This window comes from Tupaia chinensis, unplaced genomic scaffold (assembly GCF_000334495.1).
Source record: "Tupaia chinensis unplaced genomic scaffold, TupChi_1.0 Scaffold000009_1, whole genome shotgun sequence".
Classification (NCBI taxonomy): domain Eukaryota; kingdom Metazoa; phylum Chordata; class Mammalia; order Scandentia; family Tupaiidae; genus Tupaia; species Tupaia belangeri.
Window position 1 is genome coordinate 666,375 of NW_006159439.1, and position 5,143 is coordinate 671,517.

Here is a 5,143-nt window from a genome sequence, read left to right on the forward strand (position 1 = left end):
AGATGGTCAGGCAGGGTTTTTCAGTGACCAAGTGACAACACTGTGCTAAGCCAAAAGAATGTCTAAAAGTAATTTAAAATATTTGCATTTTTGTTGTGTAAAATTGCCTCCTATTCCAAAGTTCAGCAAATTCAGTAATGTGCAAAAATGTCTTATATTTGGAAAACTCAAGTGAAATGGTCTGAGTTGCATTACTGGCATAGTGCAGAGGAGGGAAGAGAATGAACCTGGAGGGATGAGATGAGGCTAAGATCAAGACGATTTCTATTCCTAGATATTATGGAGCTATTGGCAATAGACCAAACTTCTTTGCAGCAAACGACCATAAAAGTAGGGAAACTACATAAGACCGGTGCGTTTTTTATTCACTGAAAGTATATTTCCTGAGCACATTTCACATTTGCTGTACTAGATACTAGGCAAGTACTGATAACAAGTGGCAGAAAAATTCACATAGAAACCATCATGTCTGCTCCGATCGTATCCCTGTTTGCAGTACATTTAGCTGGAGTCCTAAAAAAGGTAGATATATCCTTCTGAGATAGATTACAATTTAGAGTAACTGATTTATCTGCTATGCCTGAATACAGACTATGCAGTCAGTATGTACTTCCTGGAAAGAAAGAAATCGTACAAGATGCAGTATGAAAGTCTGTCATGCAGCCATCATCGAAGGTTGGATAAGGGATTGACTTAAGTTAACGGTGGTTTTGGGGTTGAGAGAGGAGTTAAGTTTTTAGTGTAAAGGAGAGCAGAATATTTTTAGGATATGGCTTAGACAGAGGGGAAGATATAATAACCACCTCATAAAACCATCAGCATTTGACATAGACACAAAAAGATCCCAATTTATGACTATCACACCATATATTAATAGTAAGGAGTTCTCTAAACCTACCTTAACGAATTTGAAACACAAATACCTAAAATGATTCACAATTTAGAGTTTGAGAACTTCTAAATTTGAAGAAATGAGTATTAGGATTTGTACAGATTCACTTTAACGAAGCATACAAATAGGCCGGTATGATTTCAAGGTAATCAGTAATAAAATAATTGGGCTATCTATAGGAAAATCACTCTTCAGAGAGAAGGTTAAGAGAATCTATAGTCTCTATAATATTCATTCATAACAGCCAATATATAATCAGAAATGTGAACCAGATTCAATAAAATAGCATTCAAGAAAAACTAACCCTGAGATGGCCGAGATATTGCACTTAAGACACACACTTAAAGCAGCTAGTATAAATACTTACAAAAATGAAAATACATTTTAAAACTTAATATAACTTTGAGTTTAATGAATTAATTGATAGGGATCTCAGCAGGCAATTAGAAACTATTAAAAGTAATTAAGTCAAAAATCCTAAACTAGGGGCAGGAAGGTGGCATAGTGACTAAGGTACTGAACTCCAACATGGCCAACCATAGTTCGAGTTCCAGACCTGGTGGTTTGCTTTCTCTCTCTCTCTCTCTCTCTCTCTCTCTTTCTGTCTGTCTCTAGTGAGTGCATGTTCCCTACAGCAAATTAAAAAAAAAAGTAGTAACTACAATAAATAAAACTAAATAAATAATTCTACAAAAAATTCTAAAATAAAATTGAAATATAAAAGAAATAAAAAGATTACTGATGTGTTTAACAGAATATTGGAGATTGTAGGAAAAGTTTGAATTTCAGAGGATTTGAAGAGAAATTAATAGGAATAATTCAATCTGAAGAACATTAAAAAAAGAGAGATATATATATATATATATATATATATATAAAACTGGTGTCCTGGAATAGAAAGAATATGGTAGAACAAAGTAATAGTATCTGACAACTTACAAAATGTAATGAAGAATATCATTTCTCAGATCCAATAATCTCAGAAAGCCTCAAGCATTTGAAATACACAGAAAATCACACCTAGACCCATCACGATGCAACTGTTGAAAAGCAAGCATGAAAAGAATACCACAAGGGTAACGAGAAAAAATACACTTTATATATGGAGAAAACAATGATGGAAATTATGACTGACATTTGTTTTAGAAGCAATAAAGGACATAGGAAAAGAAACGCCATTTTTAATTACTAAAATAAAAGAGAATTACATAAAATTACATATCTAATGAAAATATCCTTCAAAACCAGACAATGAAAGAATATTTGGAGATAAATAAAAACTGAAAAAATTTGTGACTAGCTGACTTACATTATAAGAAATACTAAAAATTAAAATAAAAATGCACACATGAATATGGTACAACAAAGTTTATGATATATACAGATACAAAATATGGTAACAACAGCACATGTGGTATGGTTGATAAACATAAGTACACTATTACAAAACACAAAGTTTTTATGTTTTCAAAGCAGGATGTATGAATAGAAATGTGTTAACTATATCAAGCGTGATAAGGTGGTAAACGATGAACAAATTGTCAACAAATTTTTATTTGAGAATATAGATAGTACAGAGATTTTTGCCATATACCACATTGTGTCCCCTATTATTAATGGATTACATCACTGTGGTATATTTGTCAGAAATAATGAGTTGAGGGGCCAGCAATTGGCATAATGGCTATGTTGCTGAACTCCCATGTAGTTGACCACAGTTCAAGTCCCGGGCCTGGCAACTTAAACTCACACTGAGCACATGTGCATGCGTGCCCAAGATCCCAAGAGGAGAATGGAGGAGAAGGGATTGCAGCGTGGCCATCCCCCCGGGGGGTGATTTCTTGCTTTCTGTCTCTATGTGTCTCTCTATCTTTCTGATGAGCGCATGTGCCTTATAGCAAAAACTTCTCAAAAAATGTTGCCTTCTTTGGGGTTTTCCCCCTCGATGTCCTTCTGTTCCATGATCTCATGTAGAATACTATATTACATTAATCATCATGCTCCTTTGCTTCCTGTGGACTGTGATAATTTCTCAGGCTTTGCTTATTTTAAATGACCTTGTAAGGTTTTGAGGAGTGTTGGCCATTTTGCAGAAGATGCCTCAATTGGAATTTGTCTGATGTTTTTCTTGCTATTAGATTGAGTTTCTGAGTTCTGGAGAGGGAGACACAGGGTGAAATACCATTCTCACCGCAGCATATTAAAGGAATACTTTACTGTGATACTACCAACACAGTTAATCACCAGAGAGTCTAACCTTTTTCACCTGGCTAAAATAATGGCTGGATTTCTCCACTGTGAAGTCCTTTTCTCCCACTTGTGATGCTATAATCTTTGGAAGGGATACACTATCTACTGACATACTGAGAAGGTTTTGCTGGATTATATCTCTTCATTCCATGTTTTTACTCACTAATTGGACTATATCAGTATGGACTCGTGGATATTATATTTTGACTTATATCTCAATTCTATATTTATTTTATTGTTCGAATTATTCTGAATTTATCCTCTTGGAGTTCTTTTCCTTGACCTTTACAACTTCTTGACAAATGATCATTATTTTTTTGGCTTTTGATTTTTGTTCTGTTTTATTTTGGTGACTTTTCTCACTTCCAGACACTACAAGATGCATCAGACTCCTCTTATGTATTCCCTGCCTCGCTCTGAGTGTTAGTTATTTCTCCAAGGAGACTTGGTTCCCTTTGTTAGAGACTGTTGCTAGGAACTAGTACATGGTCCCGTGTGCACTCTGTGCTACTCCACTGCCATTGCTGCTAGGCCCTCCCAGGGGTGGAGGCAGGAAACACATGCATGCTGGCTCACACATGAGTACAGTTCTCTGCAGCAGTGATCTACCATCAGTCTCTACATTAAGCTCGGTCTGAGTTCTACTGATGTCTCTGATTCTAGTCCAGTACCTCATAGTTCATTCTAGCCCTTCTTCGTTTATCTGTAACCCTCCTCTCTAGCAGTGAAAAATCTGGTTCCTTCCTTTGGCCTTCTATTCATTTAAATTCTATTGGGTTGTTGGAAAAATCATGATGAATTTTTGCATAGAAATACTATTGCATGACTTTTCTGACAATACGACAATATAAGGGGCAGTATGATGTACAGCAGTTTCAGAATTGTAAATCTATTACTTAGGTCAGCACTTTTGTACCGTTTCCTTCAGTGACATTACATGTACAATGCAGTTATTTTGTCTTTATCCATATTACATCCTGAGATCCTGCAACCTTCCAGTGGATTTTTATCTTCAATAAAATATAAAGATGCACATTATAAACCCTACACTAGCCATTAAGAAAATAATATTTTGAATTATAAATAAGAATCTAATAGAGTTAGTAAAATGGAATACTAAAGTATATTCCATTACCCAAAGAGAATTCAGGAAAAGAGCAAGAGAGGAAAAACAGAAAAAAATCAAATAAATAGCAGGATGATAGTTTTGATACCATTCTTATCAGTAGTTATATTAAAATTACTTGTGGGCAGGCTCCGTAGTGCGCCAGTGATGTGCTGCTCAAGAGTAACCAGATCCTACATGGTCCCTTCTGTTGGCCTGTGTGAAGCACACCAGCTATGCACCCCAAGGCCAGAATGTGAAGGCAAGAGGAAGGCATCACAGCATGAGCAGTGCCTGTGGCGTATGCTCCTCTCTCTTCCTCTCTCTCTCTTTCATGTGCACACACACACAGGTGCTATCCTGAATTATACAAAGGAAAAGATATTTTTAAAAAGGTAGCTGGATACAGCACTTTAACCAAAAGACAAATAATGTATTGAGTGGATATGAAAGCAAGACTTAACTCATTGTTTCTAAAAGAAACAGATGCTAAACATAAATTTGCCTGCCATTATACCCAACTATGACAACAATTACAAGGTAGACCATATGGGAGACTGCAAGGTTTTTTAATTAAAATAAATCTCAATACATTTCAAAACATTAAACTCTTACCAAATATGTTCACTGAATATAATTGAATTAAATTACAAAAATAAGAACAAAAGATAGTTATAAAATGCCTACTTATTTGTAAATTAAGTAAAACATGTCTACATCATCAACAGGTCAAAGGAAAGTATACAGTGGAAGTTAGAATATGCTGAATTAATAAATATCAAATAAATACGATTGATTAGTGATAAACAGTTGAAGTTATTAAAATGTGGAACTCATCTAGAGCAGCACATGGTAGAAAATGTATATTTTAATTGTTTTTATGAAACAAAAATGGG